We start from the raw sequence: 12638 nt of genomic DNA, 5'->3' as shown, positions 1-12638 counted from the left end.
CCTGTCTCTATGACTGAAACAAATATCATCCTGCTTCATAAAGAAGGGGGTGACCCATTAGAACCGTCGGCATATAGGCCTATATCTTTGTTGTGTACAGACGCCAAGATTCTGGCAAGGGTTTTGGCTGCTAGACTTAACAAAATTATGCATAAACTCATCCACGTGGATCAAACGGGATTTATTTCCCATAGGACCATGAGTATGAACATTAGGAGGGCATATATGAATCTCCAGACTCCGACAGAGAATATAGGTTCAAGAGCAGTGGTATCTCTGGATATAACTAAGGCCTTTGACAGTTTAGAATGGCCCTATCTCTGGCGGGTGTTGGAGGAGTTTGGCTTGGGTCCTGTCTTCAGAAAGTGGATAAAAATATTGTATAGGGGCCCAAGTGCGAAGGTTAGGGTTAATAAAGAACTGTCAGGGAAAATATGCTTAGAGAGGGGGACGAGACAGGGATGCCCCCTGTCCCCCCTGCTGTTTGCTCTCGCTATGGAGCCACTAGCGATCTATATTAGATCTAGCTCCAAGATCGAAGGCTTTGTAAGAAGAACAGGAGAGGAGAAGATTGCCCTGTATGCCGACGATGTCCTACTGTTTCTTGGAGATACGGAAGGTTCTCTTAGGCAGGTAATGGACATAATGGGAAGGTTTGGCAGCGTGTCAGGACTGGTGGTGAATTGGAGGAAATCTGCACTATTGCCATTAGATAACCCCAACGGTCCGGACATGTCGGGAATTCCACAATTAAAAGTAGTCTCAAAGATTCGCTACCTGGGCATAAATATGTCAAAAGACCCCAATCAATATATCGTAGACAACCTAGTTCCACTATTGGGTAAATTTAGGGGTAAAATAGATATCTGGAGCCGGTTGCCCCTGTCGGTGGCAGGAAGGGGCAACCTGATCAAGATGGTTTGGTTGCCCCAACTGCTGTATCTGCTACACAACGCGCCGGTGTGGCTGAACAAAAAGTGGTTCAAAAAGATCGACTCACTTTTTAGGGAACTGTTGTGGAGAAGGGGGAAGGCCAGGATTAGCCTTCAGAGCTTGCAGTTGCCAGTTAAAGAGGGGGGGATAGCCCTTCCACATCCGAGGTGCTATTTTCTGGCAGCACAGCTGCAGCACATTCGGGGTGGAAGTGCTGACAGAGGTATGTTAACTCTAGAGACACCCCATAAAATTGTAGTAGAAGCATTGGAGGCAGACTCACTAGTTGGTAGAGGCCCCACAACTAAGTTAATAACCAAAGTCTGGAAGGCAACAAAGACCTTAATGGGATATGTTGGGTTTACAGAATATGCTCCCCTCTGGCATAACAAAAACCTACAGGAGATAGTGGCTATGGGGGAATTTAAGGAATGGGTGAGGTGGGGTATAAATAGACTATCCCAGCTGTATAGAGGGAGGGTATTGAAATCTTTTGAGGACCTCCAAAGGGAATACAGTATCCCAAGACAAACATTCTTTAGGTATCTGCAAATGAGAGCGGCACTGGAGGTACAATTTAGAGTAAATCCCCCAGCCTGGACAGACGCAACACTCCTCCAAAGAGTGATTAAGTCCGGGGAGATGAAGGGCTTTATCTCTGGAATATATGTGCAGCTGTGCAAGGAAACCATTGTCAGATCAGAGCATCTGGGTTGCAGGCAGGGGTGGGAAAAGGATGTGGGGAAGCTGACTGATACACAATGGAAAGAAATACTGGAGGTGGGACAGGAGGTTTCAGTTTCACCTGCACAGAGACTCTCTCACCTAATGTTGTTACATAGAGCATATTACACCCCAAAAAAATTATTCCGTTTCGGTGTAAGAACTGATGCTAAGTGCCCCAGGTGTGGGGAAGAGGGCGATCTGATACACATGGTATGGAGGTGCCCCAAGCTAGTACGCTACTGGCAGGGGGTTGTGGGCTCTATTGAGGGCAAATGGGGGCTCTCTCTGGAGATAAACGTCAGATTCTGTATTCTTGGATACAGGGTATGGAGACGGGAGGAGGTAGCAGCTAAAATAGCCGTTCTGAGGTGTCTTTACCAGGCCCGGAAGCTCATTATGCAGAGATGGCAAACAGTCCTTCCCCCTGCAGTGGATGAGTGGGCTAAAACAATAAATGAGGTAATATGGAAGGAGAGAGCCCTATATATTAGAAGAGGGAACCTTAAGAAGTTTGAAAAGATGTGGAACCCGTGGTTGGAAAGTCTAGGGTGCCAGGAATAAAGGGAAGGTTGTGGCCCAAGGTAGGGGGTGGGTAAGGGAAGGGTGGGAGGGTTGGGGGAAGGGAAGGAAGGTAAAGAGAAAAGGGGAAAGCTCCCGATCGCCTTAGTGTATTATATGATGTATGTCCCTTCTCTAGTGGAGTGTGTCCACGCGAACATGTAGGTGTTTTAATACAATATGATGTATGTGAATTAAGAATTGTTAATAAAGATTATTTAAGAGAAAAAAAAAAATAATACAATACCGAAAAGTTTATATTATTTGTAACCAGACAGTCTAGATGGCATTAAGTATTATACTGAATACTATATAATATAACTAAGCAACTGTAGCTTTCATTATGCTAGTAATATACTAAATGTGCAGCTCCTAGTTTCCAATAAGATATATAGATTGCCGGTTACCTGTTTGGTATGTGATGTTAGTCTGCTCGGTGGCAAAACCCCGCCTGCCCGCTAGTCTGTTGCATTCGCTGTGCCTAGTGAGTGACAGTGGGAACGTTCCCTGTGTCTCCTTATACGTGGTCCCTTCTGGAAGTAACGGGTCAGATTGACTTCCGGAGCGGGAGCCCCTAGCCGGCGCATGCATGAGGAGGCAAGGTAGCCAACATCCCGCTGCGCCTACGACGCACATAGTGACGTGCGAAGGGAGTGAGGGAGAAAAACAGCTTCCCTACCCTCCTCCAGGGCCGCCCGAACAGCAACACTACTGACCAAATCACGGATAGCTGAACCTCCGTGTCCCATTTGTAAAATGCCTGACAGATACTTCAACTGGTTTGGCTGTTACTATTAACGGAGTCCCGGATGTGAGTTTTTTGCCATACAGGATTCATGCTGAACACCGATACTATTTAAGTGGGTAAGCACCTGTTCCGCTCTCAAAACACTGACTGTTGTGTGGTTCTAAACGGACAGCTAAACACTTGTCAGAAACTCCAGTAAACGGAAGCCCAATGCTTGATTTGTCTACCGAAGTAATCCAGCTTTATTTTAGTTTTAAGTTTTTTGTTTTTTTGTGAAACTGCAATACAATACAATAACAAGATATCAGTACACATAGAATAACTAATCTAGCATTAATGACAGATGACACAACAGAAAGACACTTACAGGTGATGATGTCTCAAGCCCCTTGGGAGAGAAACAGACATGCTGCATCCATGTAGAATGACAATCTAAAATGGCTGAAGAACTTCCTGAACCAAAAGGTCACATCTTGTATGAGAAATTTACCTGACTGAAGATAAAGCTGCTACAGACTTTGGCCACTAGATGGCAGTGGTAAACTACACAATCTATATAAGTAATTATAACGTAATTAGCTTGCATAGGCAGCACACTCCCTGTCTGATATAATACATTATATCACTACTTATACATATCTACTGTACAGGGAAAAACACACTCATAAGAAAATATGTTCCTGTCTAGAACTGGTAACAAACTAAAACATGAGTCCACAATATCGTGTCTCTTGGCTATGGTACTTCAAGCTGGAAGCCCACATGAAGAAATAGTTTTGTCCTTAAACCCATCTTCAGATTGGAGAAGCCGCACTAGACCAAACTATCTCCAATGCCAATTGTAATCCACAGGATGAATTTTAACTCTTGGCGAAAGTCACATCTGAAAGCTGTCAGTGACAAGCTCTATATTATGTATTGTGTCGACAACATAACAGAAATACCTGTTCAAAGGAGAACAATGACATCCGAAACTGGTCTGGCGTACACTTTAACAGTCCCTTGTTTTGTCACTTTGACTTCAACCTTTCTGACATAACCATCTTTACTTGGCAACGTATTAGTGACAATTCCCATAGGCCAGTTGTTTCTTCTTTCTTGACTATCTTGGCTTGTGAAAGTTCTTCTAAACTGACTCTTTCATGAAAAACTTCCCAGCTTCCGGGTCGATCATCATTCATCATTGGTTTTCTTCTGGAAGCTTTTCACAACATGAATTAGTCTTGCTATGACCCTGTTTAGTCTCCTCCAGTTGGAAAATCTTTCGAAGCAATGTAACTGCAGTCTAGTGTCAACAGCTTTAGTGCTGAAGCTTACTACTTCTGACCTAATTTCAGGATCAGCTTCGGGTTCCACTAAAGAGTAAACATTGGTGTTATCAGGATTATCTACAACTGTCTGATACAGAAAATGTGGGCCTGAGAACCATATAGAGTTCTGAAGGCAAGCTATCTGTGTAGGCCTGGTAGCATAATCTGCAGGATTTTGTTCTGAGGGCACATAGAACCATTGCTCTGGACAGGTTGCTTGTCTGATCCTATTCACCCGATTGGAAACATATAAGAAGAATCTCTTGGTAGTGTTACAGATATAGCCTAAGACTGTTTTACTGTCTGTAAAGAATTTCACAGCATCTAGGCTTAGGTCCATCTCATCTCTCACTAGCTCATACAGTTCAACCGCTAGTACGGCTGCACATAACTCTAGGCGTGGAATTGTATGTGCCGGCCTAGGATTCAGTTTGGATTTTCCCATAACAAATCCAACATGACAGACATTTCCTCCATTGTTTATCATCAAGTAAGCAACTGCACCTATAGCTGTAACAGATGCATCTGAAAAAATGTACAGTTCCCTTTTGCAGGCTTGTGACAATGAAACAGGAACATAACATCTGGGTATTTGTAAACATTGTAAGGATTGTAAAGATTCTGTCCATTGGACCCACTCATGGAGTCTCTCTTGTGGAAGTAAGGCATCCCACTCACTTTCTCCACTTGACAGTTCATGAACTAAGGCCTTACCTTTTATTGTGACAGGTGCTACAAACCCGAGAGGATCATAGAGACTGTTCACAGTGGATAGAATTCCTCTTCTCGTGAATGGCTTTTCTACTGAAGAAACCTGAAAAACGAAAAACAGTCCTTCTCTATATCCCAGCTTAGGCCTAAACTCTTCTGTAAAGGAAGGGTGTCTGTTCCCAGGCAAAGGTCTTTGAGATTCTTAGCTCTGTCTTCTGCGGTGAAAGCTTCCATGACTTGTTTGCTGTTAGAAGCTATCTTATGTAGTCGCAGATTAGACTCTGCCAGCATTTGTTTTGCTTTGTTAAGAATGTTGATTGCCCCTTCAGGTGTGCTAGCTGAAGCAAGTCCATCGTCTACATAGAAATGTCTCATCACAAGGCGTTTGGCATCTTGACCATAATGTTCTGCACCTTTCTGGGCAGCTTTGCGCATGCAGTATATGGCAACAGCAGGAGAAGGGCTATTACCAAAAACATGCACCCTCATTCTATACTCTGTCACCTCTTTATCTGTGTCGTTATCCTTGTACCACAGGAAACGCAGGTAATCACAATGGTCCTCTCTCACTAGAAAACAATAAAACATCTGTTGCACATCCCCTGTGAAGGCAATAGGCTCTTTCCTAAAGCGTAAGAGGACACCCAGAAGTGTGTTGTTTAGATCTGGGCCACTCAGCAGAACATCATTTAAATGAAACACCTTCATGTTGAGCACTGGAGTCGAACACAACTCTTATTTGTTTTGGCTTGTGTGGATGGTAAACGCCAAACATTGGCAGATACCAGTGTTCTTTACCTTCGTCCAGTGATGGTGCTACTTCGGCATGATTGTTGTCAAGCATCCTTTTGATGAATTCTGTAAAGTCTTTTTTCACTTCAGGTTTTCTTTGCAAAGTTTTACGTAGTGCGTTCAGGCGCTTCATGGCTTGCTCTCTGTTACTAGGTAAATAACACCTGGGTGTGCGAAAAGGTAAAGGAGCTACCCAATTATTGTTTTCATCTTGGAAAGTCTCTTTATCCATGATATTGAGAAAGGCTTGATCATCTATGGACATTGCTTGTTTGTCATCATCTTTTGTTCGCTGAAACACAGAGTTCCCTAAAGTGTCAGTCTTCATGCCACTACTAATGTCTCTATTGTAATTAGAAGGAGAGTCACAGTATGGTTTTAGGGTTTCTTTGATGACAAAGCTGTTCTGACATGGACTAAGAAGGGACGTGCGCCCATTCACTAGCACAGATGTCTTTGAAGTGTTGACTCTGTCAGGCCGATGTGTTGCTCCTAGACAAACTTCTCCTACTATAACCCACCCTAGGTCAAGTCTTTGAGCATAGGGGGCATTAAAGGGCCCATTAATTTGTTGGCGTACCTTATGCACCTGTAGAATGTCTCTTCCAAGAAGTAGAAGAATAGAGGCATCTTTCTGGATAGCTGGAATAAGGTGTGATATTGAATTGAGATGAGGATGATGAAGGGCCACTTCTGGTGAAGGTATCTCTGCTTTATCGTCTGGTAACATATCACACTCTATCAAGGTGGGAAGTGAGAGATGGACTCTCTTGTCAAGAGACTCGATAGTAAAGTCGGTAGCTCTTCTTCCTGAAGTTTCCATCACCCCTGCACATGTCTTTAGGGTGTATGGAACTGCACTCGATGTAATGTTGAAAGCATCAAAAAAGTCTGACCTTGCCAGTGACCTGTTACTCTGTTCATCCAGAACCACATACATCTTAACTGCTTTTTGCTTTTCCCCTGTGGGGTACACTGTTGCTAGGCAGATCTTGGAACATGAACGTGGAGTTATACTGTCACCACAGATTTCCGTGCATTTGGACATCACTGGGGTAGATGAATTATCTTTTTGCTCCCTGTCCCCGCCTTTCGGGGCTTCTGTGACCTCTAATGGTTGGTGCAAAGTATCAGGGTGTAAAGCTGTGATGTGTCTATTACTGCCACATTCTGAGCAATCCGCTTGTATTTTGCAGTCTTTGGCTACATGTTTAGTGGATCCACAACACTTGAAGCAGATGCCGTTTTGTCTAAGAAAGGCTATCCTTTACTTGACAGGTTTACTTTTGAACCCTTTGCACTTGTTTAGGGGGTGGGGCTTTTTATGAAGTGGGCAAAATCTGTCAGGGTCTTCAAAGGTGTTTACCTTGTAGCTGCTTAGACAGTCTGGGTCCTCAGAGGGTACAGTTGTCTTATGGGCGATCACTGAAGTCCTATGGAAGGCTCTAGGTGGCTTTTCTGCTTTCGGCAGTTGACTGTTGGTGATGAAGGAAAAGCTAGGATCACACCTGATCTTAGCATGCTGCTGCACAAACCTAGAAAACACAAAGAATGGAGGAAAAGGGGATATCATGATCTTCTTTGTATTTGGCTCCAACACTCAACCATTTTTCTTGTAGGTTGTGAGGTAGTTTCTCCACTATAGGCTTAGTACCGCTAGCAGTATCTAAATGTGCAAGTCCTCTTAAATAGCCTTCTTCTTTGGCACACTGGACTTCCCAAAGTATATCACCCAGCTCTTGCAGTTTGAAATTGTCTCTGCTGTTTAGCTTAGGGAAAGACTCCAGTCTTTTCATTAGAGCACCTTCAATTGCTTCTGGTGATCCATATCTTTCTTCTAGCCTTTGCCAGGCCATATCAAATCCTGCTGAAGGGTTAAATATGTGAATCCTGCGCATCCTTCTTGCATGCTCTGCTGACTCAGTCCCAAGCCATTTTATCATCAGGTCTAGCATCTCAGCTGCTGGTAATTCTAAGTCTTTGACTGCATTCAGAAAAGAAGACTTCCATGCCCAGTAATTCTCGGGGGAGTCATCGAACTTGAGAAAGCCTGAATTAACCATCTCTTTACGGATAAGATATTTAGTGACATCTTGTGCACTCTGGTGTTTGGGTTTGCGGTAGTAAGGATTCACTTGGCCTGTTCCTATATGTCTCTAATGGTTCATCTTTAAATGTTCTGGCATTGCTAGCTTCATGGGTTTGTTTTCGTACACTCAGGGGTTCTGCTGGTTCTGGTTTAAATTCAGCGGACTCTGGAATGGGAAACTGTTTAGTTGCATTGCTGTTTAAAAGTTCTTGGACATACTCCTTTGTACGTTCTGCTGAGGAACAGGGTTTCTCAGGCACATCTGGGCCTTTGTGGATAGACCCACTTCCAGACTGCTCAATATCAGCATAAGCTGCGGCCTCTGCTGCTGCAGTGGCGGCTGCGCACTGACACTGAAGTATATGCAACTTTGCTTCCTGCTCTGATTTTTCTTTTATAATGGCAGCCTCTTTCTCAGCAAATTCTAGCTTGACCCGAGCTGCCTCTGCTTTGGCGCGAGCTCTGACTAAAAGGGCACTTGCTGATGAAATCTGACTGGACCTTGTTGATTTAGACGAGTGTGAGCCTGCATCGTCTTGCTGGACACTTGGCATGCTCTCCCTGCCTTGATGTGTCCCGGGTAGCTGATCTTCAGCCTTATACTGTCTTCCCGATCTTAGACTCATTCTGTCTGTGCAGAGACTAATATCTCCAGGCTTGTTGCGCTAGCACCTTTTCACTGTTCCGCTCTCAAAACACTGACTGTTGTGTGGTTCTAAACGGACAGCTAAACACTTGTCAGAGACTCCAGTAAACGGAAGCCCAATGCTTGATTTGTCTACCAAAGTAATCCAACTTTATTTTAGTTTTAAGTTTTTTGTTTTTTTGTGAAACTGCAATACAATACAATAACAAGATATCAGTACACATAGAATAACTAATCTAGCATTAATGACAGATGACACAACAGAAAGACACTTACAGGTGATGATGTCTCAAGCCCCTTGGGAGAGAAACAGACATGCTGCATCCATGTAGAATGACAATCTAAAATGGCTGAAGAACTTCCTGAACCAAAGGTCACATCTTGTATGAGAAATTTACCTGACTAAAGATAAAGCTGCTACAGACTTTGGCCACTAGATGGCAGTGGTAAACTACACAATCTATATAAGGAATTATAACGTAATTAGCTTGCATAGGCAGCACAGCACCTATATATTTAAAGTAAAATGCAAATTGGTGACAGGTTTAAGAAAGTTTGGTCCTAATGAGTTTTTATGCAATTTAGATAAATCCACAGATGCATGCGACGCCCGTGAAGAAGCAGGAGACTGCGAAACATGTTGGTTCTCTGCATACTCAAGCATCTTGTGAAATAGTATACTTCAGTACCTACCACCAACAGTGATTTCATGAATTTTGTGATTTTATATGTAACAGACACTGTATTATTGTATCGCTTTTTTTTTAAATCTAATTAAAGAACTTTTTAATTCTATTTCAATATTTTGGCGTCTACCTTATTATACAGATAGGCTGGTCTCCCTCAAAAATCCCATTCCTTTTGAGATAGCTTAGGCTCTTTTCAATAGTTTGGTTTTGTATAATACTAGGGATTGGAGACAATTATCTGTATCTGGAAACAACCCAACACTTATTTATATACATAGTATAAATATTCATTATTACATTTTTACAAAATTGGTGTTTACACCTTTCATTTCCAATAGGTTGTTCTTTATTAGATATACCCCCCCTCATGTCAAACCCAAAGAAAAAAAACAAACAAAACCACACACACACACACACACACACACCTACCACCCCCCCCCATACACCAACATTCATGACTCCTCTTGAGTTCTCCTATACATTTTCCCCCAGGACTCCCTTCTCTCCTACTCCCCCCACTCCACTTAAACACTCCACCATCATCCTATATTCTGATGATGACTTGAACTCTAGCCACTTCCCCCATACACTGTTATAGGTTTCTATGCATTGTTTCTTCTATTGATCTCAACCAATCTTTACTGTACATTCCTTCAACGAGGGGGGTTTTCTACACTTTTGGAATCAAAATTTTGGCTGTGGTCAAAAGGTGAGGCACCAAGGTATTCTTATATTGGGCAACTGTTTTATTCGTATCATGGAACAGACATTTCCACGGCTCTTTCCAAATATGTTCCCCTATTATTTGGTAAATGTTATCTATGATTCTTTTCCAATAAGGCTGGATCTTCACGCAGTCCCACCATAGGTACGCAAAGGTCCCAAGGGCACCCCATATCTGCCAACACCTTGGAGGGGTCTCTGCACTAAGCTTCTGTGCTCTCTGCGGGACAACATACCATCTTGCTATTAGTTTATAAACACATTTCTATTGTCTTGATATCCCTAGGAGGTAGAACACGCTACCCTAAGAATCTTACACCTATGTTCCTCATCCCGTAGGGTACCCATTTCCTTCTCCTGTTTCCCCAAGTAGGGTGGGTATTTAGGTTCTGATTCTGCTACCAGTATTTTATATATTTTAGATATACTCAAGCACCGCGGGGAAGGGAGTAGTTTCTCCATTAACCTCATATTACCTCTTCCTCGTAGTGGTTTGGGGAGAGTCTGTGTAAAGTGCTGTATTTGTGAATATCTCCATCTAGTGGTCTATTTCCCCGTTTTTCAGTGAAAGTGCATAATCTGTTTCTGATCATCACGTCTTGTAAAGTTATTTCCTCCTTCTTTGCCCATCTAGTAAAATGCATCTGCTAATCTTTCCCAGGCTTAAAATAATTTGTGTCTAATACAGAAATTAAAGGGGAGTTATATTGCCAATGGTATAATCTACTCAATCCATCCCATACCCTAATGCCCCGTACACACGGTCGGACATTGATCGGACATTCCGACAACAAAATCCTAGGATTTTTTCTGACGGATGTTGGCTCAAACTTGTCTTGCATACACACGGTCACACAAAGTTGTCGGAAAATCCGATCATTCTGAACGCGGTGACGTAAAACACGTACGTCGGGACTGTAAACGGGGCAGTAGCCAATAGCTTTCATCTCTTTATTTAATCTGAGCATGCGTGGCACTTTGTGTGTCAGATTTGTGTACACAAGATCGGAAATTCCGACAACGGATTTTGTTGTCGGAAAATTTTATAGCCTGCTCTCAAACTTTGTATGTCGGAAAATCTGATGGAAAATGTGTGATGGAGCCTACACACGGTCGGAATTTCCGACAAGGTCCTATCACACATTTTCCATCGGAAAATCCGACCGTGTGTACGGGGCATAAAAGTGTTTTTTGTTAATGGATTTATGCCATTTGATAATTTGCGGTATTGTCGTGGAACCCACACCCTTTTCCAAGTCTACTTTGCTTTGAGCTTTTTCGATATCCACCCACCCTTTACCATCTCTGTTATATATCCAACCTGCTATCCGTGAGAGAATGATTGCCTGGTAATATTTCTTAAAATCCGGTGCTGTTAATCCCCCTAATTTTTTCCCCTTTACAAGTGTTGCATATGAGATTCTGGGATATTTATGCCTCCATATATACTTTAGCACTAAAAGTTCTTCATTTCACAAAGAATTCCTGTGGGACTCTTATTGGTATCATTTGGAATATGCATGTTAATTTTGGCAGGATGATCATTTTTAAAGCATTTATCCTCCCCAACCATGAGAGGAGTTTATATCTCAGATAATGGAGTTGATCTTTAACCTTATTCAGTATAGGGATATAGTTAGCTGAATATAAAGTGGACAGTGATGCTGTCAACTTTACGCTTAAATACCCAAGCTCCTCCTTACGCCATACGAAAAAGGTAATATAGGTTGAATTGCCTGCTGTTCTTTTGACATGGTTATATATATATTTAAAATCTGACTTTGATGTATTAAATTTTGAAATTTGTCACCTTCCCATATCTACTCAATTCTTTTAATACAATTGGTATGGTTGTCCTGAGGTTAGAGATATACAGTGGGGACGGAAAGTATTCAGACCCCCTTAAATTTTTCACTTTGCTATATTGCAGCCATTTGCTAAAATCATTTAAGTTAATTTTTTTTTCCTCATTAATGTATACACAGCACCCCATATTGACAGGAAGACACAGAATTGACTTTTTTTGCAGATTTATTAAAAAAATAAAAACTTAAATATCACATGGTCCTAAGTATTCAGACCCTTTGCTCAGTATTTAGTAGAAGCATCCTTTTGATCTAATACAGCCATGAGTCTTTTTTGGGAAAGATGCAATAAGGTTTTTCACACCTGGATTTGGGGATCCTCTGCCATTCCTTCTTGCAGATTCTCTCCAGTTCTGTCAGTTTGGATGGTAAACGTAGGTGGACAGCCATTTTTAGGTCTCTCCAGAGATGCTCAATTGGGTTTAAGTCAGGGCTCTGGCTGGGCCATTCAAGAACAGTCACAGAGTTGTTGTGAAGTCACTCCTTCATTTTTTCAGCTGTGTGCTTAGGGTCATTGTCTTGTTGGAAGGTGTTGGAATTCAACATGAATATCATATTTCTGGAGTGTGTACATATATTCCTTACTATGCTTAAGAGAAGCCAGACTCCCAGGCTGGAATGTAGCCTTTTTAGCTCTCATTGCACATGACAATGCTGGCTCCGATCTGTCTATGGGAATTTCCTGATTAACTGCTATCCACACAGGCTTCAAAAGGCAGCTAAACTGACAGGGATGATGGATGAGGTGAGATACAGGAAATCAAGGGCCCAGGTGTTTGTGAAATCTGACATCGGTCGGATGCATGGACCAACACTGCCCCCCAGAGGACAAGACGGTCCATATGATA

At 42.4% G+C, this 12638-nt stretch overlaps 1 protein-coding gene across 2 annotated transcripts in view; it reads right to left on the bottom strand.

Moving 5' to 3' along the window:
- The window catches only part of LOC141113341 (glutathione S-transferase P 1-like), a 125458-nt gene that overhangs the window by 67169 nt on the left and 45651 nt on the right, over positions 1-12638 (bottom strand). The window contains exon 1 of one of the 2 annotated variants that reach the window (XR_012236765.1): positions 3333-8694. The exons of the other annotated variant lie outside the window; for it this stretch is intronic. The gene's annotated coding sequence lies outside the window, so the exon portion shown is untranslated. Of the gene's footprint in view, positions 1-3332; positions 8695-12638 lie in introns of those variants that run through there. 2 annotated transcript variants of the gene reach the window in all.

Source organism: Aquarana catesbeiana, linkage group LG01 (genome assembly GCF_042186555.1).
Source record: "Aquarana catesbeiana isolate 2022-GZ linkage group LG01, ASM4218655v1, whole genome shotgun sequence".
Lineage (NCBI taxonomy): Eukaryota > Metazoa > Chordata > Amphibia > Anura > Ranidae > Aquarana > Aquarana catesbeiana.
This window is presented reverse-complemented; position numbering and strand designations above follow the sequence as displayed.